General features: G+C 39.6%; 1 long non-coding RNA gene across 2 annotated transcripts in view; it reads left to right on the top strand.

Moving 5' to 3' along the window:
* LOC137864260 (uncharacterized) overlaps nt 1-24174 on the top strand; it is a 37597-nt gene that overhangs the window by 2970 nt on the left and 10453 nt on the right. The window contains exons 4-5 of one of the 2 annotated variants that reach the window (XR_011101398.1): nt 955-1046; nt 7461-22589. This is a non-coding gene — a long non-coding RNA (uncharacterized lncRNA). Of the gene's footprint in view, nt 1-954; nt 3628-7460; nt 22590-24174 lie in introns of both variants that reach the window. The other variant, XR_011101397.1, reaches the window with a different exon arrangement.

Here is a 24174-nt window from a genome sequence, read left to right as displayed (position 1 = left end):
AAGCAGGAGAAACAAACTTGGGTGTATGGCTTTGTTAACAGTGCTTGAATTGTATCATTGTAATAACAAACAGGAGCTAATGTGCCTGGCCCAGCAAGAGGGTCTTAAAAATGCTATGTAAACAGCTCTTTGGCAATATTATTTACATGTTCAAAGGTGCTATATGTGCTTTTAAAAAGAGGCAAATAAAGACATTTGTACGCCACTTTAATCTAGTGGCCAACAGAAATATGATACCATAGGTAGCCCTTAGATGGGAGCCTGCTAACAGTAGGCACATTAGATGCAGGATGAAACTTGTTCATTGAACAAAAAAGCTCTTGCTTTTTAACTTTACTCCATCTCAAACTTCTTTGATCACCACTTAATTTCTATTTATTTTAAATCTAGCCTTCAGTCTCTTGAGAATAGGGTTTGCCTTCCTGTGGCTGGTTTGCATAGTGATTAGCATAGCTGGGGCCTTGTTTCTATCCTGCAGCCTTTACAAGCTGCCAAAATCATATGAATAAAGTTAATGAAACAAATTGTACTCATGCACACTTGCTGTAGATTAAAGTGAGTCTGTGTTTAGCAATTGGCAGAAAGGCCATAAGTACAAAAGAAACAAAAGAATTTAAGAGAGGAAGGAACTCATAAAATTGGAGTAAGTATCATGAATTTGAAAGTAGGAAAATGCAAAGCTATGTGAAGATGTGCTAACTGCATTTTGGCAGACTGGGGGTGGCAGGAGAAGCTGTAGTAAGCTTGAGCTGAGTGACTGAACGGATGTGATGTGGTTGTGTGGTTCCTGTAAGAAGCAGATATGGTTGTATCTGTATGTATTAGTATACAGCACTGGAAGAATTGTTTGAGTAAGCTGGGATGTGATAAGGATCACCTCTGGCAGACTTGACTGTTTAAAGGCTTGTGCTGCCAGATACTAATTAATGATACTGATGTGTTCTGTCCTGACAGGAATGTATTGTTGGACTGAAGTAAATATGAATAGGAAATTTTGAAGCATGTGAACAGTCACAGCATGTACATGTATATGTTTCAACTGTGTGGTACGTATGGTTTTGTTATAAATAAAGTCTCATCTCAATCTGAATTTAATATTTATACTTATAAAAGGTATAAAAGGTGTTATAAATGAAGTCTCAACTCTGAATTTAGTAACATAAAAGAATATTTATAAAAGGCAAGTAAACAGCGCTGGGTGCGCAGGGAGTCTATGCTCTACCACAATGCACACACAAACATCAAACATTCTAAATATACAGAACATTGCTTTACATACTAAACCTGAGTATGCCTATACATATGTACAATCAGAAAAGGTAACAAACAATCCTTTAAGTTCCATGACTTAACAGTCTCCATTTTCCATTCCTTTTCTTGATTACAAACAAGTCTCTATTTTCCATTCCGTTTGAATAGTATGTCTTGCTTTAAGTTGGCAAGCAACTCGGTCCTGATTCAGGCCTTATGTATCCCGTTCTTCCTGGATCGAAGAAAAGCATATCCATCTCCTTTTCAAGGCCAATAGGCCTGGGTCAAAAGGCATGTTCAGGGCAGCAGGGGGCGTAACAGCAAAAGCCTTCCATGGCTGTAGCAGCAGAGAGGCCCATGGCATAGCAGTCGGATCAGTAAAGGAGCCCGCAGCTCCCTCACTGTCTGGCACCCACACGTTTGTGATTGTGGCTCCACATGGCTCTTTAAGGCCTCTGAGACTGCTCGCCAGGTGCCGAGCAATCCCACTGCAACCCTGCCATTTTTAGTAGCAGAGTCCCACACCTTAACATAAATTTGGTCCCATGTTTCAGGATCATAAACTGTCTGATTGTTAATAAGGAGAATAAGCTGTAAGGTTACCAGGACAGTCTTTGTTCCTAAGGACGTGTGATTCCCCATAATGCGCAACTGCTTACCGGTGAGAGGCAGTTGTGTGCACGGGTCTGCTTCTCTCAGCTCGAGCTTCTCTCCAGCTCCAGTGCGCCTATTTCCAGCGACTTTCTGTACGAGCTTCTCTGAGCAGTTTGCTGAGTTTGGCCGAACCTATCTTCATGAGGCAATCAAAGTGCCTGTTCCCGTCCTGGTCTCCATTCTGCTAGCTTGTTCCTCTTCACTCCCTTTTCCTGCTTCTTTATTGATGATGTAACTTAATCGTGTTGCCTTTTTTTTTTTTTTTATCCTGAGGGCAGGCTCCCCTCTTATACCCTTCTCCCCAAAGCAGTTCTTTTCAAAACAACTTTTCATTGGTCAAACAACTTTGGAAATAACAGCAACGGCAAACACCCAGAAATTTCCATGCCTTAATGTCTGGAGAACAAGAAACCGGAGACTGCATGGGGTCTCCTGAATCACCCTTCTTTGTTCCCTCTAAACTCTTTTACATTCCTGATGGCCTCATCGTTAAAAGTCTGATGTTATCATCAACCACGGGCTTTCTGACCCCCATGGCCACACTCCCAAATCTCCCCCTTCTTCATTAATATCAACCATTTTCTCGACATGAATTACCACTCCATATATAACAGTCTTAAGATGTGTAGTGGTAACGATGTCATTCTGTCTGCACCAAGTTCCATAAAATGCACTACCAGGAAGGGGACAACACAACAGATCACATCTGTGCTGCAAGGTTGCAATGGAACAACGTACATAAACAGAGTATAATTAGGATTATAGTGAAGCCAAAATGGATTTTTGCAGCATATGCAGAAACACTGGTCATCCCGTAAGTTGATTTAGCCGCTGTTACAAGTGAGGCTGTGATAGCAGACTCAAGAATGGGCTGCACCCTGGTAATTGCTTGGTAGCCAGAATTTGTGTTGTTACTGGTATCCAAGATGGCTGGGTACGTGCATGTTCTCTGTGTCCCTTCAGGCTGGGATTGCTCTGTCTTAATGTAGGCATATAAAAGGCTTAACTATGGGGGAATAAACATGTTGTTTTTGCAGAGACACATTGTTTAAAGGTAAGTAATGTGGTACTGAGATATGCTTGCAGTGATAAGAAAACTTAGCAGGAGACCTTGTAAAATGCAGACAACCACACTCCTTAGAACAATTAGATGAAGATCATGGTGTCAAGTCAGATAAGTGAAGAAACATTACCACTTCAAACAGTAAAAAAGTCAAAAGAAATTTGAAATTTAACAGGCCGGCAACTGAAGGCCATGCATTGTTTGTGAAGCATTGGATAGGTTGTGAACCTGGATTACCCAGTCAATGGGGAAACAGGGGAGGGTCCCGGTCATTGAGAAATAAAGTATATAAACTGTACCGTGTGACCGGTAGGTGTGCTCCTGCTTGTGGGGCACCTGCCATTGCAATCGCGAATAAATCACTACTTCAACTGAGATCCTCGCCTGAGCCTAAGTTATTGGCTATGGAGTGTTTCTCACAATTTGGGGGCTTGTCCAAGAGCCAGTCACCTACTGCAGAGCCCCACCAGTGCAGCAGCAGGAAGGCATGCCCCGCTAATTTCTGCCACCCTGTGCATCGACGGTGGCGGTTCTGCGGAGAGCTGACGGGGGGCCAGAGACTGATTAAAGAGGCAGGATCCGTGAAGTAGTGGGGAAAGGAAGAAGGTAGGCACTCCGGGTTTTAAGAATCGATCCAGTAACTCTGTGCATAGACCAAGGTAAGAAATATTAAGTATTGCCTTGGGGGTCAGGCAAGGCTCTGCATGGTGTGTGACTGAGACGTACTTTTGTACAAAGCAAGTGTGGAGTCCTGATCCACAGTTCCATGGCTCTGCAAGACCGGGAAGGAGGGTTCCATAGCTCCGCGAGGGGCACAGCCAGAGATGGACGACGCATGAGGTGAGGGAGAGAAAGGATGAGTCTTGGGAAATTTGGTGTACGGTAAACACTTGCATGGGGAAGTGCTTGGCAGTACACCAGGGAATCTGGTAAGCTCATAGGTGTGTGGTACTCCTTGCACAGGGAAGTGCTTGGCAGGACACCCCCATTTTCCAGAATTGGAACGTTAGTGTGTGGTGCCCTTCAGGAGGGAAATTTCTGTAGCAGCACACTGACAAGGGCTAGGAAAAATGGGAAATAGGAGTTCCAGGGGACAGAAAGATATCCTTGGGGGAGTGCCTACTGACAGTTCTTCCTGAAGAATGATAAAAAATCGGAAAAATAATCTCAAAATTAGAGGAGATGATAAAAGAAAAAAAAAGGTTAAATATTGTGTATCAGTCTGGACAAAAGAAACAATTAAGGAAATAGCAGTATTTTGGCCAAAACATGGGTCTGATGAAAATTCAGGCTTTAAATTTATATGTAAACAATAAGATTACTTTTTGTGGAGAAGGAGACAAGTTATGGTCCTTATAATCCTGATATTGTGCCGGTTCCAGCAGCAGTCTCTCCAGGAAGGGAGACAGGGACTGCAATTCACACTGTCCCTAGAGAAGAGTGTACTCTAGGCTCTGGCAAGAATTAGAACAAGGTAGAAGAGATACTGAGAATTTTGCCTTCCCTGATGCTAACAGTACTAACACTAACTGAGTATGCTCTTAGGTGAACTCCACCCCTTCCTTACCAGCAGAGAGGTTAGGAGTTTTAAGAAGGAGATCTTAGTTAAGTCTTTAATTGAGGACCCCATCAGGCTAGCTGAACTATTAGACCAGTTCCTAGGACCTAATGTATACTCTTGGGGGGAAATGATGTCTATACTAAGTATGTTGTTTACAGGGGAAGAAATGAGAATGATCAGGAGGAGAGCTGCTGTACAAGAATGGGAAGGAGCTCATCCTCTGGGACTGGGGGTAATACCAGCAGAGCAGGGGTGCCCATTTGCCCATCCTGGCTTGAGTGGTGACAGTGGTGATAGGCACAGAGCTTGTGGGGGAGACTTGGGGTCAGGGTGGGGGAGTGCTCAGGGTGAGTCCCGAGGACTCGGTATACCAAGGGGTCTTGAAAGTTCATTTTGTGATTAAAGCCTGGCAAGATACACAGAAAAAGCTCCAGAAGGTGGGGGGATATAATGAACAGTCACTGGGGGGGTCTCCTGCAGGAAGCCCTGAAGGTGTATGTCAGGAGGGGAGACGAGAAGGAAAAGCAGAGAGCAAAACTAATGGTATTGACAGTGTACCGGGTAGTGAGGCAGAGGGTTGGAGAAAGAGGAAGAAAAGTTGCAGAGGGCGTCAGGGCCAGGATGGAAAAGTGAGGAAGAAAGATGAAGGAATGGCAGGCAAGGAAAGCTCAGGGACAGGCTTTGAAGTGTGGCCAGGCTGGCCACTTCAAATAGGAATATCCGTAGTGGAAGCGGGAGGAAAGAAGGAAAATGGGATGAAATATGGTATACTGATATGTTGTTTCAGCATCCTGGAGGGAGAAAGGTATGGAATTAAGTTGGCCAATGATGGAGCCTTTGGTGAAAGTACAGGCTGGAGAAAGATAGAAAGAAGTGTTAAAAAGGGTTGCTGAAGGTGTTAAAGGTGTGGCATGTAGCATCTGACAGAGCTGTTTGAAGTTGAATGAGCAGGGAAATAGGATGTAGGCATTGTCTAAGTAACAGTCCAGAAGTTTTGGTATATTTGCTGTGGTGTTTGGTCAGTTTCCTGAGGGGGGACAGCCTGCTCCACCACTGGCCTCTCCTCAGGCCGCAGGGGGGCTTTGGCTCCAGCGCCTGGAGCACCTCCTCCCCCTCCTTCTGCGTGACTTTGGTGTCTGCGGGAAGGTTTCTTGCTCCTTACTCTCCCAGCTGCTGTTGAGCAGCAGGTTTTTGTTTGTTTTGTTTTCTTAGATGTGCTGTCACAGAGGCACAGACTATGTTGCTCATGACTTGGCTCTGGGCAGCGGTAGGCCCCTTTGGGGACAACTGAAATTGTCCCTTATCTGCCACGGGGAGGCTTCTGGATTTTTCTTGTGTGGGCTGCTGCTGCAGCCCCCCCCTCCCCCGAACCTTGCCATCGAACCCAATACACTGGGGCAGCTAGGTCATTAGTGGCTTGTAAAGTATCAGGGATTAAATTAACTAATGAAACCCTTAAAAGTGATGGGGGTAGAAGGGGTTGGGATAACAGTGCCACTTCTGGAGGATTCCAAGCTGAGACTAGGGGATAAAATGATCACTGGGCAATTATTGTATGTACCCAAGGCAAGGACTAACTTGTTGGGAAGGGATTTGATGATGAAATTGGGCATTCAAATAGTAAATTGTTAGACTGGAATAACAATGTTATTAATGGAGTGCTCTCAGGCCCTGAGAGCAAAGATATATTCACTTCTGACTGGAAAGACCCTGAAATGGGGGCAGAAGCAGCAATATAGGTGGACAGTTTTACCTCAGGTTTTCAGGGCCACCAATTTATTTGGGCAAGTTCTAGAACAGATTTTGGAGCAATTGCAACCTCCCAAGGAGGTATTACTGTTACAAATACGTAGATGATTTTTTTATTGTCAGGACAGGAGAAAAGAGTTGTGAAGGAAGCGACTAACAAGCTATTCAACTTTACGGGAAAGCAGGGCTTGGGAGTATTGAAAAATAAGTTACAATATGTAGAAAGAGAAGTCAGGTATTTAAGGCATTTAATATCTGAAGGAAAATGAAGAATAAATCCAGAGAGGATTCAGGGAACTGTTGAAAATTAAGAAAAAACTAAAAAGTTTTAAAAGAAAGATTTTTTTTTAAGGAATCAGGAGCCATGAAGTCTGAAGGAAAATGGATACTCCCTGATGGGAGAGAAATGCTGAATAAAGCACCAATGAGGCAAATATTAATTGTTTTACATCAAGAGAGTCATTGGGAGGTGCAAGCAGTGTGTGATGTGCCAAGTACGTGTATGTCTGTGTAGGAATATACACTTCAGTGAAGCAAATATGCAGAGGATGTACCACGTATCAAAAGGTAAATGAAAAGGTCATCCATAACCCACCTAGAGGGGGACGGAAGCCAGGGATTCGACTTTTTCAAAGTATACAGGTAGACTCTACTGAGTTACCTGAAGTAGGGAGACTTAAGTACTTGTTTGTCCTAATTGACCATCTGACTGGATGGGTGTAAGCTTTCCCCTCGGTATCTGCCACTGTGATCACAGTGGCTAAGGTATCACTGGAGCACATAGTCCCTAGATATGGGATAGTTGAAAACATTGATTCAGATCAAGGAAGTCATTTCACTTCACAAGTACAGCAAGGGTTCATGCAGGCCTTAGAGACTGAGTGGGATTTTCACACCCCCTGGCACCCCTCTTCTTCTGGGAAGGTGGAGCGAATGAACCAGACGTTAAAGAAGCGATTAACTAGATTAGTGTTAGAAACCAAACTTCCTTGGGTAAAATGCTTACCTGTAGCACTTCTACAGGTTCAAACAGCACCAAGGAAGGATATAAGAATTTCACCATATGAGATGCTGTTTGGATTACACTATCTGGGCAGAAGGGATGAGATACCACAATTTGAAACAAGAGAGTTTTCTTAAAAACTGTATTCTGGAGTTGTCCTCTTCTTTGTCATCTCTCAGGACCCGTGGGCTGTTGGCTTAAACCCCACCTTTGGAATTCCCCATTCACCACCATCAACCAGGAAATTGGGTCCTGATTCGGACCTGGAAAGGATCAACTCCAGCCTGAATGGGAAGGACACAAACCACTACTAACCAAGTACTACTAACCACTGAAACAGCCATAGGAACTGAGGAAAAAGGTTGGACTAACTATACTCGAGTGAAGACATCCGTTGACCCTAGTACCTGGGAAGCTGTTCCTACAGAAGACTCGTTGGAAGTTGAAATTGAAGAGTAAAATCTCATTGTGGACTCTGAGCGGGATAAAAGCTTACAATTGTAAACTAACCTTTTATTTTCACAACTAATGAGTGTGACTTGTGATTGAGAGAAAGGACAGACCTATAACAAATTTAAGTGCTCCCAAGGGGGGGTTGTTACAGTAGCAGTTTACATCTTATTCTTTGTATTGATGATTATTTGGAAACAAAAGGTTTAAAAATAATGATAGGGAAAAATCAATTTTATTTTTTCAGTGATTGTAGGCCTCAGAAGGCCTTAGTCAATTGGCAGCTTGGAAAAGACATGACCAGATGATAGTAAGACAGGATACCCTGTAAAAATATGGGTGGATGTGACAGAGGGTTATGTACTACAATCTGTCATATTTGATGCTTGTGAGGTGTTAGCTTGTGGAGATTTAATTGTCCAACAACAATTGAGTAGAGAGAACAAATAACTGGGAGAGACCCAACAGCCAGATTGAGAATGGCTGTATGGAAACGGTCCTCTATTGCCATCAGAGAAAGGGAGAAACTCAAGGAGAAAACGAGAGAAAACAGGAGGCCCTCTTTGAAATGCAGCAGTTCAAACATTTGAGATTGAAACAGGGTATGGGGATGTGAATGCCTGGATAGAATAGGTCAAATATACCGTCCAGAGTCTCAGCCATGGCAATTGCTATGCTTGTGCCTCGGGATGACCGATTGCCTTGATAGTGCCCTTCCCATTGGGGTGGACCAAGGATTCCCAGGAGATGCGGTGTATGATTGCATTGTACCAAGAGAAGACTGCCTGCGGAAATGAGGCCTGTAAGTCTCTCTCTTTGCTGTTCCCTTCCTTGCATGATAGCAATATCAGGGTTCCCCCTGCATTCTCTACAGCTATAGGTAACCATACAGTGTGCCTCTCACGGCAGGGTGTGAGTGGTACCCAGGATCTGGGAGAATTTGCCTTGTGCACGAGGACCTTGAACGCTACTAAGGACTTGATGGGAAACTGCTCAAGACTTGAGACCCCCGGGGCAGATCTCTGGTGGTACTGTGGAGGGAAGATCTTACGGTCCACCCTACCATCTAATTGGGGAGGTACTTGTGCACTTGTTCAATTAGCTATACCTTTCACCCTGGCATTTGAAAGAGAAGCATCACAAATACCCAGAAGAAGTAAAAGAAGCTTAGGTGTATCATTTGATGGTAAGAGTATACATAGATTCTATTGGGGTGCCTAGAGGAGTTCCCGATGAACAGAAAGCCAGGAATCAAACTGCTGTAGGGTTCCAGTCACTGTTCTGGTGGGTAACAATCAATGAGAATGTGGATTGGATTAATTATATTTATTATAATCAGCAGAGATTCATAAATTATACAGTGGATGTGATAAGAGGAATTGCTGAACAACTGGATGCCACCAGCAAAATGGCTTGGGAAAACAGAATAGCATTAGATATGATGCTTGCAGGGAAAGGAGGTGTGTGTGTGTGATACTGAGCAACCACTGTTGCACTTTTGTACCCAACAATACTGCCCTGGATGGCACAGTAACTAGAGCATTGCAAGGGCTTACCACCCTTGCCAGTGAATTGGCAGGAAAATAAGGAACAGGCACTTCTATCACTGGATGGTTGGAATCTTGGTTTGATAAACGGAAAGGGATGGTAGTGTCCATATTTACATCCTTCATCATAGTAGCAGGAGTTTTGACAGCTGTTGGTTGTTGCATTATCCCCTGTGTAAAAGGACTAGTACAGTGGTTAATTGAAAGTGCACTATTGAAACAAGTGACCATGGAGCCACCACCTCACTCAGATAAGATGGTGATATCAGAGGAGATGGAAAGCAAAGAAAGTGAAGAGGAATATATCTACCAAATTACACCTTAGAGAAAAGTTTTGCGAAAATCAACAATTTAAAAAGAAAAGAAGGGAGGAATTGTGGGAATAAACATGTTGCTTTTGCAGAGTTACATTGTTTAAAGGGTAAGTAATGTGGTACTGAGATATGCTTGCAGTGATAAGAAAACTTAGCAGGAGACCTTGTAACATGCAGACAACCACACTCCTTAGAACAATTAGGTGAAGATCATGGTGTCAAGTCAGATAAGTGAAGAAACATTACCACTTCAAACAGTAAAAAAGTCAAAAGAAATTTGAAATTTAACAGGCCAGCAACTGAAGGCCATGCATTGTTTGTGAAGCATTGGATAGGTTGTGAACCTGGATTACCCAGTCAATGGGGAAACAGGGGAGGGTCCCGGTCATTGAGAAATAAAGTATATAAACCGTACTGTGTGACCGGTAGGTGTGCTCCTGCTTGTGGGGCACCTGCCATTGCAATCGCGAATAAATCACTACTTCACTGAGATCCTCGCCTGAGCCTAAGTTATTGGCTACGGAGTGTTTCTCGCAAGTGGATATATGGGTTTATGCGTTTTATGGATTATTTATAAGGAGTGTTTATAGTGTCTTGGTAGGATAGCAGATTTTTTTTCTAGTATCTAGACACTTACGAAAGATTTTTAAGTTAGAGGCTTACACTTTGAAGTAGTAACAAACTTGCTGAGATTCTGTGGCTCCACAGGACAAGGGATTTTGCATTATGTACAACCAATAGCTCCAGTCTTTGCTGGCCCTTCAGCAGCAGCGCTGAGACATAGCACAGTATGGGAACCATAAGGTTTCTCCCTTGGTCAGTTTGGATCATAGTGGCAATAGATTCCTGTGGCTGCCATAGCAGCAACAGTTTCCTGTAACCCTGAGCAAGGTTTGAGGGTGTCAAAAACTATCTGCAAGTCAGAGTTTAGGGACTACAGTTTCATACTGTGCTATTAAATCCATTGCAACATTATTCAGTGCTTCCAAGTCATGGTCTCCTATTGTGATATATTCAAGGCTTTCCTACTTAAAAAGTGTAACCAAGGAAAGCTCATGTATCTAAGCAAGGCAGAGAAGTATAAGCAAGTAACAAAGGAAAAGTTGGGTCTTGATCATATGCTGCAGTCTTGGTGCTTCTATAACAAGTTGGGAAAGTAGCGCTCTTAGGAGTTATTTTCTGTACGTTTAAACTGTTTTCAAACGTCATTATTGATTGTGGAGGGGAAAAAAAAAGTCCCTCATTCCATTTATGTTTGGTAACTGATTTTAGTGGCTATAAGAATGTTGAGTTTATTTTACTAGGTTTATGAATGGTTTTAAAGAATTCATAAAATCTCACTGTATGTGTGCATGTGTACCCCAGAAGTCTACCCTGGAACTTGAAAAGTTAATTACATTGCTAAATTTCTTTCTGTTGCTTAAAAAAAATTGCAAATGTAAGTGAGCCCTTGGGGCAAAGCACTGGCATTAGCTCACTGCTGACATGTCTCGCACTTCTCTTATAATTTTAAAGAAGTGTGGGTCTGAAACTACTTCCTGCCTTATCCTGTAATCTGATTTCTGCCATCCTCTGAAATTTTTGCCTCTGTAGGTACTTGTGATATCTACGCCATATCTCCGCATATTCCATTCAAATAAAATAAAACAATTCTGAAGATGTAAAATCGCTAATACTGATGTTTCATATTTCAGGATCAAAAGCCTTATGTCTAATTTCTAAGGGTACATACGTTTTAACTGTCTTTAACAAAAAATAAATAAATTTTTCAGTAGTGTAAGCTAAAGAAAAAGACCTACACTTAACATGCACTAAAAGCAGGGTATGTACTGTCACAAACCCTGATCACTATTATTCAATCATTAACTTATTGATTATAACTTATTCTTAACAGATCAAGTGCCAGTTCTCTTCTCACACATGTACGCTAGTCCTTCCTTTTCCACAGGTGCTTATTATCAGTATTAAAAGTTGTGGTGTGGAATGAATGAATTCATTTATGATTCATTTTTCTAGAGATCTGCTAGAGTGATCAATTTCACTGAGACTTGGAGAGTCAGGAAAGCAAAATTAGTCTAAGATGTAATCAAAGAATTGAAGAGTAGAGTTCACAGAGTTTCACAAATCATCTCAGGACATGAGCCTTTGCAGTGTTGTGGACATGAGATGTATCAGTGTACCCAGAAGAAGCTGTTGGGCTAGGATGCTACTCTGCCAGCACATGAACTGCCTTGTGCCTGAGGTGGGTATGAAATGCTCCAGTTCCTTCTTGCTGGAGGTGCAAACCTCGTGGTGCACTGGCAGCCCATCTGACTTGTTCATCGAGCTCGTAAGGCAGGAAAGTACTTCTCTTCTGCTGCTCTGATATACAGGGTATCTTTGGTCTGGAATATGCTAATTGGTAAACGTGGACCTAGATGATTAAGAAAGTTCATTTTTCAAGAGCAGCTTAGCCAAAATGGGAGGTATTTATATGACCTAGTTTTAGGTGCGTAAATTAAACAGCCATTTTAGGAGCTCTGTGTGGAGAAAGGAAACACTCTCAGGAGAGTGATTCAAAAAGGTACTCTAAACTAGCTTTGAAATCTCCTCGGATGAACATAGAATCATAGAATATCCTGAGTTGGAAGGGACCCTTAAGGATCATCAAGTCCAACTCTTGACACCGCACAGGTCTACCCAAAAGTTCAGACCATGTGACTAAGTGCACAGTCCAATCTCTTCTTAAATTCAGACAGGCTCGGTGCAGTGACCACTTCCCTGGGGAGCCTGTTCCAGTGTGCAACCACCCTCTCTGTGAAGAACCCCCTCCTGATGTCAAGCCTAAACTTCCCCTGCCTCAGCTTAACCCCGTTCCTGCGGGTCCTGTCACTGGTGTTAATGGAGAAAAGGTCTCCTGCCTCTCGACACCCCCTTACATCTGTCCTTCTGACTATCTAAGTACACTCATTTCTCAATTTAAACATTAAAATTGTGATTATCGTGAGCACTGCTGTATTTGGAATAGATAAGGAAGGGTCTGCAAACATTAACGAGTGTCTGGTAGGGCAATTAGTGACCAATGGGGTGAGGCATCTAGCTGCATTTTGTCTCAGTTTGAGCACTAAGGCCAAGTATTCATGAAAGCATAAAGGCTTTCAGATCTTATTGATTTTGTAACTAAGTCAGTACTTAATACAATTTCAAATTCTTTATTCAGAAATAAACTTTTTTTTTTTTAATCTAAGTTTTTTAAACAGACGTAAGTATTACAGAATTGTTCTTCCTCGACAGTTTTTTTTAATTATTATTATTTTTTAAGTTTCACCAGTGATTTTAGGAAAGTTTAGTTTTCCTGTTCTAAAACAAAGCCGTGTGTTTTGTTTCTCCATGTTTTGCAAATTATAACTGGGATATTCTCTTTGGGTGACTCTGTTACTGCCAAGAGCAGCATGCTTGGGGACTGTTACTGAATTTAAGATTTGGAGAAATCAAGAACTTGTTTCTTTTAGATATTAAATTCTTTTTTTCTTGCTTAAAGTCTTCCTTGTGTAATGAACACAATAGAATAAATCATTACTCAAGTTTTAGATGATCTTTTAGCAAGAATTTCAGTGTTTTAGCATAAATAAAAGGTGGTACTGAAAAAAAAATCTAATACAAAGGGAAACATTTTGCTTCAAGTATTCTAAACAGTGCTCTTCCCTTCTGTGGGAATGCAAACCTTTATATATTCTGCCTTGGATATGGTCTTCTGTTCTAAGTTTGTGGCTCAACATAATTATTTTAAATTTTATTAATAGGAATACTTGTATATGCTCCTTTTTACCATGTCTAGCTGCTGCTTTTGTATCCCAATCACGTGTCCATTCACATTTATAGATTTTTACAAGTGAGAACTTATATCTCAGTTCCAAGATGATAAATTTATGGGAAAATCAAAGGAATGTTTTCAAACTCTGAAATATTTCTAATCAAACTTCCTAGATTTGATGGGGAATGAAAGAGCTACTATGTCTTGCCAAGAACATTGTGTAGACACTTAGTTGTGAAATTCTCCTGTAGTTCTTCAGAGTCCTTTAACTGTAGTTATAGCTAACTCTGTAACTCTAAAACAGTTGAAGCATTAAGAGTCCATAGGTTTGCTGGAAGCTTATTTTAGCAGAATGCTTGTTTAGGTTTGGCTCCTATGTTTATTTAAGCATTTACCATGGCAATCCTTTCAGGATCTTCCCTTTGGTTTTTAGATTCTAGCTCCTTTCCTCTTTGATGCCTGATGGTACCATCTCCCTTGACATTCTACCAGAAATTAGTTGATAGATAACTATTCTGTATTCTGTGGAGTTTTACCCCTTCAATTTTTAAACTGAAGAGAAAACTTTAAATGGAAACTAATCGTTCCTTATTTATGTTTGTTTGTTTTTCCTTCAGTGAGGTTTTTGGCATAGTGTGTGTCAGTTACACACTGACATGGTAAACAGGTCTGGGCCTTACCTAGATTTGAATAGCAGATCCCTACAGAACACTCAAATGATTTACTAAATGACTCAGTCTTTCCCTGAATCAGTGCTACATCAGCATCCTACCACTGAGTAATGGATCATGCAGCAGAAGAGTTTGCTCATGAAAAGTATTACGGAACAATCCTTTTTATGGATGCTCTGTTCTGATGGAATAAGGCTTTCCGAAGTGAGGCCTTGCCATGCACCTTTTTTTTCTTATAGTGAAATTTTACCTGAAACAATTGTTTGCAAGGTACCCTTGCAACTGTGGTGGAATCTCTACAGACTGCATTAGCATCAGTAGAGATGCCCTTGATGCTACAGTCATACAGTGTGGAGGGCTCTGTAGTTGTGGTTCTAGTTGCTAACTGAGTTTTCTTTTACTTTGCATAGCAGCAAGCAACAATTCCAGGGTTTGTTTTGAGGGCAGGATATTGCTAATGTTAATCAGCTTTAGCTTGAGGCTTTATCCTCTGAGTGGCTCTCTTTGAACTGGAATACCTACTCTAGAATTAAACTCACTGTTTTCTCTGTGTATTTTGAAAGTAGTTATCCAAGAATAATTGAAGCTCGTTCCACCAAGAAAGCTGATCCAGACTGGGTATCAGAGAGTAGCTTTTTTTCCTGCGCAGTTTCCCTGGCAAAACAAGCCCTTCAAGTGAGGTGCTGTCTTTAACAGGAAATGCAAAAGAGGCAACTAAAGTTTCTCCCATTATTTTTTCCAAGAGTTAGGATATTAGTCTTGATGACTTTGATATTTTCTTTTGTGTATGTGTTTTTGTTTGTTTGTTTGTTTGTTTGTTTTTTCTCTTTAGTTGAACTGAATGCAGTAGCCTTAAGTTACAGTTGGAACGTTCTAAGCCCTGCTCTGGAACAGGGTTAGGTTCTAGCCCATCTGGGAGACAGGTTTAGAAGCTTCTCTGTGGCTTTATCTCCCTGTCATCATGTCCTCTTTCATCATAGGTACTGCATCAAGCTATGATTATGATGCATTTGAATCACCCAGAGATTTATTTATATAAGTAGCAGTGTTCTGCCAGATTTGATGCTGCATCAAAAGCAATACAGAACAGATTCTTAAATCTGTTTCCTCCTTCCTTGGCTCTGGAGTTCCAGTCAAGAATGTCTAATTTAATACATTCTGTGCGTTATGCATGGCTATTAAGGTATTTTCTACCATGAAAGGAGCTACTTGTAACTAAGGCTATGTAAGTATTTGCATTACAAACTAGTTCTTTGAGACACCTATGGAAGAGAAAATTTCAAGTTTTGTATGAAAAGTGTAAAGTGATTAAATGGAAATGAAAGGCTAATTTATCAAAAGCCAAGCGCTCTGGCTCCAAGTCTCAACCATTCCAGTCAGCAAAACAAAATTGCATCATGATTAAATGATCACAAATTATATTTCATTCAATGCAATAGATCTTGTGATATTCTATATGCAAGTGAGTTTCAGAATGTTTTCTCAGAAATAGACCAATCTATTTGACTAAAGGTTTGAAAAATGAATTATACAGTACTGAAAAATACAACCAGTTATTTAAAGGCTATCTAAACAAATGCATACCAGGAGACAACAGATGTGTCCAATCTTACTTTTGGCATTGCCTAACTCTTCTGTTCTTACCCATGCAAATTCTGTCTTTTGTTCTTTGACTTGTTATTTTTTTCTAATTAGGGTGTAAATACAATTATTTTCTCTATGTATACGTCATCTTACTCCATTAATTTTTTTTTCCTTCAATCTCCCTTAATTATTTAAGAATGCAATTTGTGAGAAAGCTCCTTGGAATGTTTGATGCAAATAATCAAAGCAATAAGTATTTATTGAAGTTTTTCTGGCCACATATTTCACATGAGTTAAAGAATCTTAGAACTATGAAAGATGGAGGAATATTTATATATCCCTTATCCATATGTTACCCATATAAAGATAACAGCGAGAGAAAATATTATACAAATATTTGCTGTAAATCTGCAAGTATACCAAATCTTTCGAATTCCTTTGAGCCCATTAGCAGTTTTGTAACAGCTCGTGGGCTTCATTGTGTCTATCAGATCACATCCAACTAGATTTTCTTACAGGTTGAGCACAGGTTGTACCAGAAAAAGGGAGCTGAAAGAGTTTGCATAGCGTTTCTGAAAAAAAGATGTTCGCTATTTACTGATAGCCACCTCTTTTTTGGCAAAAGAAATGTTATTGTATGTCAGGGTAACTGAAAAAGCAATAATCAAATAATGGTTGGTATTTGGCAGAAACATTAGACTCTCAATTACAAGTACTTAATCGTATTACCTAACAGAGGATTCTGCACATTATTGTATTCCTCTTATTTTAAAATACCTGACATGAAATCTGTTGTTTAGGATTCTTTCTGTAGTTTGGCTTAATATTAGTTATTTGCAGAGTGTTGATTAGATGTTAAATAATTCTTTTAATTCTTGTTGAAGAATTCCTTGCTGCTGCAGGTAAAATAAATACATATATATATATATATGAGATGTACTGTCCTGAAATCTGAAATAGAGTGCACCTATATTCAAGTTTGTGTTTAGTGACGTGATAAAGAGGCAAAGATAGGGACAGAAACTTTCATACCTGAATAGGGTGGCCACAACTACTACTTACAAATTGGATTATGTTTGTTTTGTTTTGTTTCTACCTAAACAGGCAATCAGTCAACTCCTTTGTTTTTGCATACATGCTGGGAGGCCGGTTACTCATGGAAGTGGAAAGAATGTTTTCAGAAGGATATTGCCATCCCTCTATTTTTCTTAGAAAATGTTAGCACTTAGTGTTACATCCAATTTTGTCTGATGACTGGACTAAGGGGGTAAAAAGCTTGATAAGCCATTTTAAAGGTAGATTGAGTATTTGACTTACACACTTTGGTGTTTACGTCTTTCTTTTACTAAGCCCATATACTGCCTAACTCAAATGGGACTTGTAAACGAACTTGTAAATGATACGGATGTGTAACTAAGGGATGCAGATTTAACACATGGCCCCGTGTAACCCAAGTTGCTGTAACGGCCTGTATGAATTCACTTAAACTACCTTGTAGACCTCACTAGTTTTAAACATTATTTCTCTTCTAGAAGAGAAAGCTCTTCTACAGGTCCTCACCAGGAGTATATTTTACTACTCTGTAATGTTATTCATTTCACAACAAAAAAGGAATGAAATCCACTGTCTATGTCTCAGCCAACTACTTGCAATCTGTTAAAGTGCTGCAAGTTGTTTGTGTTTGATCATAACCACTTTAAAATGTTTTTGTTTGGAGTGGACCAAATTGCTCTAAGTGAAAGTACTCTTCAGATGTTTCTCTGCTATTCCTATGCCTTCTTCCCCAAAAGTTCTTATGAACACCTGCATTGCTATCTGTATAGTATTATGTTGTTAGAGTAAAATATATGAATATTTACCTTTAAATTCTATGTAATGTGCCTGTTGAGTGAAACAGGATATGCCTTCCTTTAAAGATAAGGTGTTTTTTTCATATGAAAAAGCAAATGAATAAATTCTCAATTTCCCCTTCATAAATATAAATGTGTTTGGTAAAGCACAGGTTAATAAACATTTTTATGTCACTTGTTAAATCACTGACATCAAAATAGAGAAGTATATTCAAAGATATGATGTACCAGCACCTCCTTCCCTCAAGGTAGGAATTAAACCCATTTATTAGAATGTCATTATAGGTTTTTAGGGCCTTTGAAAGCAGATGTTAAGCCAGTTGGTGGAGGTCCTTAATGTCCAAAGCAAGTGGTCATTTTGAAAACTTAAAGGTGTTTCTTCCAGTCACATGGCAGATCATTGGCAGTGGTGAAAACTCCGCCATGTTCCTCTAACTGCTCAGCAGGCCTAGGTAAGAGTAACTGGATTAAATTGAGGATTTTGGTTCACATCTGCTCAGCATCAAAGCTACAGCTCATTTGTGAGAATCAGCTGGAATTCTTTTATTTCTGTAGTTGGACCTCGTCCTTGTTAATAGCTCTTATTTCATCCAGCCTTTTGTTCTGTCTTTTTTCTGTAGTCATATATTTCTTAGTCACCTATGAATAATATACATTGAACAAGACTGTCTTTTTCTAAATGATGAACACTTGAGACACCTTCAATTTGATGAAGGTGTGTCAAGTATATCTAGTTCTTTTGTGTAATTCTCAAGCAGTTTATTCACACTTCCTTTTAAATTCTTTTTAATTTTTAATGCTGTTAGTAATTATCTTTCCTCTTAAATATTGCATTGAGCTGGTGTTTAAAATGCTTGTTACGATCACTGGTTTTTAAGTTGTTTTGCAGAACTGACTTACATAGCCTATGTTCTTTGAAAGAGAAAAAACAAAGGAAGAGAAGGATGATAGTCTTAAATGAATACTTGTTATAGTCTGTCACAGAGACTTGCCTGCTGGCCTACAGTGAAGAGCTAAGACCAAAGCAAAATGATATAATTGCAGGATTAGTGGGCAGCTGCAGTAACATCAGTGTGGAAATATGTCTTACAATGCATCTAGAAACAGAGCTTTCTAAATTAGATGAGACATTTGACTGTAAACTGTACACCACTCAGTGACGTTGTATGAGTGGTTTTAAAACATTCTGAAGGAGAAATAGACCTGGCTGGAATAATGGGTAAATTATACCTTTGGATAATAGAACTCAATTCGTAGAATTCAACATAGAACAGTTTATCAGCCACCAAAATCATGAACATTATGTTGTTACATAAATTGAATTTAGATTGCAATCCGTTTCCTTTCAGATAACTGTCTGCATCTGAAAGATGCCTCTTCTTTATGACACGAGGCCAGTCAGGAGCTAACTTGACAGCATGTGTATGTGGACATGTTCAGATGGTGTCAGGTTAGCTTAACCTATGAAACTATGTGAATTAAGGGCCTTGCAGGCAGAACAGGTCTCTTCCTGCAAAGGCAATTGTATACTTACATATCTAAAACGCAGTGAATTAACAATGGTTTTATGTCTCACCTTTGCCCAGTTCAGAAAAGTAGAACAAACATGCAGCTGCACCCACCTCAACATGTCAACAGCCCCACAGGTAAAAAAAAAAAAAATCTTCTGGCAGGGGTGGAACATACTAGTGCTGTAAGGAAACTCATTTTGTGGGCATACAGATGATTTGCTGTGCAGAACTTAGAATATTTTGTCAGATGTTATATGCACAAAAGATAACATCGTAGATATGTCTGTGCTCTTTAGAATCAGATATCTGTTGCTATGAGTTGACTTACCACAGCAAAGAGTTCAGTCTAAATAGATAACTGGATTTTTATACTGTAAAGTTATTCTGAACAGTATTACTTCCCCAAGCCTGTTTGTTGTTCTGGAATTATTCTGCTGAATTGATAAAGGAATCTGGTTGCTGCAGCATCTTTGTCTGGAACAACTTCTGGGTAGTGCTTCAAAAGTCAAAATGACAAAAAATAAATTAATAAATAAATAAAAATGACAGTCTTGCCTCAGACCTTGAAGTAAACAAGAAAAAAAGACTGTTGGGGCTTCTAAGTACTTCCTTTTTTTTTTTTTTTTTCAATTACCCTCTCTCTTTTCCCCTTATTTCTAGGAACATGCAAGCTTGTTAATACTACCACTCTTTGAATGAGAAGAAACTTAAGCACTGGTCTTCATTTTACCTTTAAAGTTGTTCCTGAGTCTTGTCTGGTCTTTCTCTGCAGTATTTCCTACGTTCATGTGTATAAATTCCATGAGCTGTATTAGCTCTTCTAACTATATGTAACAAGTAACTATATGAACTGAGAGATTATGCAGCTTCTCCTGCAGTACCAGAAAGATTATTTGTATCACACTTAAGTGTTGCATTTTTATCCTTGAATAGTAAGCCCAGATCCTACCTGAAATGTTGTTCCTCTCCTGATCCATCCTTCTGTGTGAAAATACTTATTTCAAATTAATGGCTGCTCTGTTCAAGAATTAGTTGTTTTGACATACCTTGTGGGTTGAAATGCATCTGCTACTGACATCCAGACATGTAATGCATTATTGATATGGTATGCACAAACTTAACTCATTTGTCATTGTTTGGCAACATTATCCTAGCTCCAGTGATAAACAGGGGGCCTAACCTTATAGATAGGAGAGCTAGCATGGCAGTTAATTTAGTATTTCCTATACAGTTCTTCTACACAGGACATGAAATTACAAAAATCTGTTTTGCATTGAATAAAAATATATCAAAGCAATTCCTTGTTCTTTGGTTATGGAAATGCAGTAGTGTTTCTGAGGCTGTGTTCTACATCTGCAAGTTCTGTTGAAGCCAAGATTAACAGCACCTTCAGCTGTTGAGGTGTGGCTTTTCCTTAACTCTGGTCCCTGGAAATAAACCTCATGTCAAATAGCAATAACAGGGATGGCAACTGACCTCAATTATGTATAGTAATATGAATCCTACGTAGTCTGTTATCATTTAGGATTTTGTGCTGGCACAGTGTAAGGATACAGGACAGTAAAGGAAATAGCATTGAGTATTATTCATTTGGAACCATTCTACCCTAGCTGAAGCAGAGCTAAGCTGCCAACACATATCTGACACTGTGTCCTTTTTATCAGTTATTTGTAGCTTCAGGGTTGCTAGCTGTGAAATACAGACAATAACTTTTCATTCACAGAGATATGATGTGGTTTAATTACAATGAATGTTTAAAAACAACTTGAGGATGAATAGTGCTTTGTAACTGCTAACTATTACCCTTAACGAAGACACAGTAACAAGATGATTAGTCTCTCAGATGTCTCCAGTCATTCCCTGAATTCCAAATTAATTTCTGTCCTTAAAAGTTATTGACACATTCAGATTTCTTCCTAATTGGTTTAGATGACCAATTGGATGCATTTCAATAAAATGGACAGTGAAGGTAAATGCATTTTCTGACTAGATGTTGCTTTATATGCAACAATTGCATATGAATTGGCTACAAGGCAGAGAGCTAAGCACCACAGTAACATCAAAAAAAGAAAAAAAAAAAAAAGTATTGTGATTTTTCCAGATAGTTTTCAAAAGTGTACTTATACTTGTCCCTCTTGAAATCACACTTAGCCCAATGAATAACTTTTGTCTTGTCTTATTGACTGCATGCCAATCATAACTGGTACCTTTTGTAATTGTATCTTCATTTACAAATTATTTTTTAATGTTTTGAAAGTTGTAAAATGGAGACACTGTGGAGCCTAGGATTCCATGCTAACTTGATTCTTTCTTCCTCTTGTGATAAAGGTTTGGAAACTGTTGAAAGGGTTGTGGCATAAATTACAATGTATCCAAGTTTTTCTGGCTTTTCCTCTTTACCTAGAAAGGCCAAACCCGTAATGAAAGCTGTAGAATACTGCTTAGCAATGTCATCCAGTTAAGCTCTCCTTTTTTTTTTTAAAAGACGGAAGGAAAAAACAAGGCAGCTAGTATTGAGGTCTGCAGGTCTCATGTGACAAAAACGCCACTCTGAGCTGGAGTCTTCCCATAACATATAATCACATCAATACAAAGATATTCAGGGTAATATTCATTCTGATGTAATTTCACTGACTTTTTAATCCGATTACACTGAGGATGAATTTGTCCCTCATGGTGTCTGCAAGCGCGCATGCACACAAAGCACTGACAACAGTTGGAGGGGTCATGGCCCATTTGTGTATGCTAATGTCTGCGGCTGATGTACACATTTCATCTCTTTGTCAGATGCTCAGTTCTTTGACCAAAAGCAGAATAAAAAGTTGCAGTTAACAATTTTTTATGCCAGACTTTTTTTTTTTTCCTGGATTTTTTTTTTTTTTGGTGACAATTTACTAGAGGATTGTTTCTCATTCTTCCTTTGTCTGTCTATCTTTTCTTTCTGTCCTTCCACAGAATTTCCTTTATCTACCCTCTTACTTCCTCAGGCCTCATCCGACGTTCGTGGTTTACCAAGTCAAGAAATGCTGTCGTAATAGACAAGTGTTTTCAGCTCTTGTGATGCTGAAGACATACATCAGACTGTGCATGTCTCTGGCTATTCTGTGTATTTTTGCATTCTCGATTAAAAAATAATAATAATGAATGGACCCTATTGTTTAATAGAAATTTCAAATTTATTACGGACTGTGAAATACCACAGATATTGAGGGAGGAATATATAAGGAAATAATCTACAGAGATTGATCTTGATCAAGTTTTTTAGAGAAGGAGATTGTGGCAGGAAGAGAGGATCATTGTGTCCTTATGTCCTCACTTTCTTTGGATGATCATACAAATCCTTAGCTTTTCAAATTGAGGTCCTTCTCCCCCTTTCATTTCCTCCCACAAAATGAGGACTAGTTGAGGAGATTGTTGCCATCTTTTCAGTTGCCTAAGGGGATGCATATAGTGTCAGCAGCTGAAGCTAAGTGATGTCATCCCACCTCATCTTTAACAATTATGTTAATCTTGCAAAATCTCTTCAATTCTCTTTCGTGTGCAGAGCATTTCATTTGAATTGAAGAATGGTGTGTTTCCTAGTTTCAGGTAGGAAATACCTTCCTTCCCTTAATAAAAAGGAGAACTATGCTGTAATGCTTTGTTGTCACGTGCCGTAATTCCATCAGCAATTTTGTATTTGTGCCCCTAATGAGGACCCTTGCTAAATGTGTAGAGACCTTGCTTTGCTAAAACCCTGTGAGCATTAAGTATACAAAGGAGAAAATGTTGTCCTGCTTTCAAATCACAAACAGTCCCTGCACATTGGCAGCACAATATGCTTGGCGTGCAGTGACTTTCAGTGTCCCCTGAAATAAGAGCACTTAAGATGCAGTCTGGCCACATGACTGCAGAGTTCAGTCATTAACACGATGAAATAACCATACAGAAATGGTGTCCTATATTACTTGCCATTTGAACTTCTGAAAATGTTAATCGTGTCTAGATCTTAAACAATTTTGCTTTTTGCAGTATATCACATTGTCTTCTCTTACACATATTTATTCTTATCAACAAAAAGTGTTGTGGTCTATTGTGGATCTGAAGTCATAGAACCGTTTGTGCTAAGTGCATTTCAAGGAAAAGTCCACCACCAGTATTACACATTTGATTTGCATGTTTTCTTACCCAATACCTAATCTAATTTCAGGTAGGATCAATTTATGGAGAATTCAAGGTCAGCCTGCCTTCCTGACAGTTCATCAGGATGGCCCATGGCAATCCACTTCCTTTGATGAAGTCAGGTCACCTTAATTGCATTTACTGGGTCACCTGTTGATAACATGTAACTTTGAAAAAAAGCCATTTGGAAATGTTTTGCAAATCAAGAGGGTGAATCCCTCGAGCCAGTGGATGCTTCTTTTAAGGGTGTGCTTAGATGGCAATGGTTGGGAAATTGTTGTGTTGCTTTCATTCAGATCGTCCCTTTAACTCAAGCCTTCAGCTACAGAAAAAAAAAAAAAAAAAAAAAAAAAACACAACATTCAATTGTTCCCAAAATAAAGTAGGTTTTGATTCTGATACTGTGGTCAGTAAGCCACAGTGATTTGCTAGGTCAGGGTAAGTGCTTGGCAGCCAGTCCACAAAATGATGTCAGAGATTATTAATGTAATAGGCTTGATTATTCCTTTGCTGATGAGGACACATGGTGATCAGTGGAAAAATCTGCGAGATAATGAATGCTGCCTGCTCAAAAGTTTGGGGAATGTGGAGTTAGTTTTCATTTTGACTGCATCACTCCAAGAAGGCCTTTTCCTTGCTCCTGTCACAGACTAGTCCATAAAACTACAAACACCAAGGCATAACATCACCTCTCAGTGTCATTCAGCATGTGGTTAGCCATGGCTCCTGCATATCTATCCATTGGGAACTCTAAAGGCACACGATTAACGTAGCTGAAAGTGATTTTGACAATTTAAAAATCGTGGTGTGTGTTCCTTTTAACTGAAGTTCATAAGATATGAGCGGCTGGATCTCGTATTTCAGCTCCAGCATTTGTTGTTATGATTATTGTCTGTGTTCTGTTTGACAACTGAAATCAGTGGAAGTTTTGCCAAAGTATAATGTGCAAAACTGGATTCTAGTTTATATTCAGAGAGAGTTGTTTTGTTAGCAGGAATTTTGAAGAGTTTTG

The sequence above is a fragment of the Anas acuta genome, chromosome 14, assembly GCF_963932015.1.
Source record: "Anas acuta chromosome 14, bAnaAcu1.1, whole genome shotgun sequence".
Lineage (NCBI taxonomy): Eukaryota > Metazoa > Chordata > Aves > Anseriformes > Anatidae > Anas > Anas acuta.
This window is presented reverse-complemented; position numbering and strand designations above follow the sequence as displayed.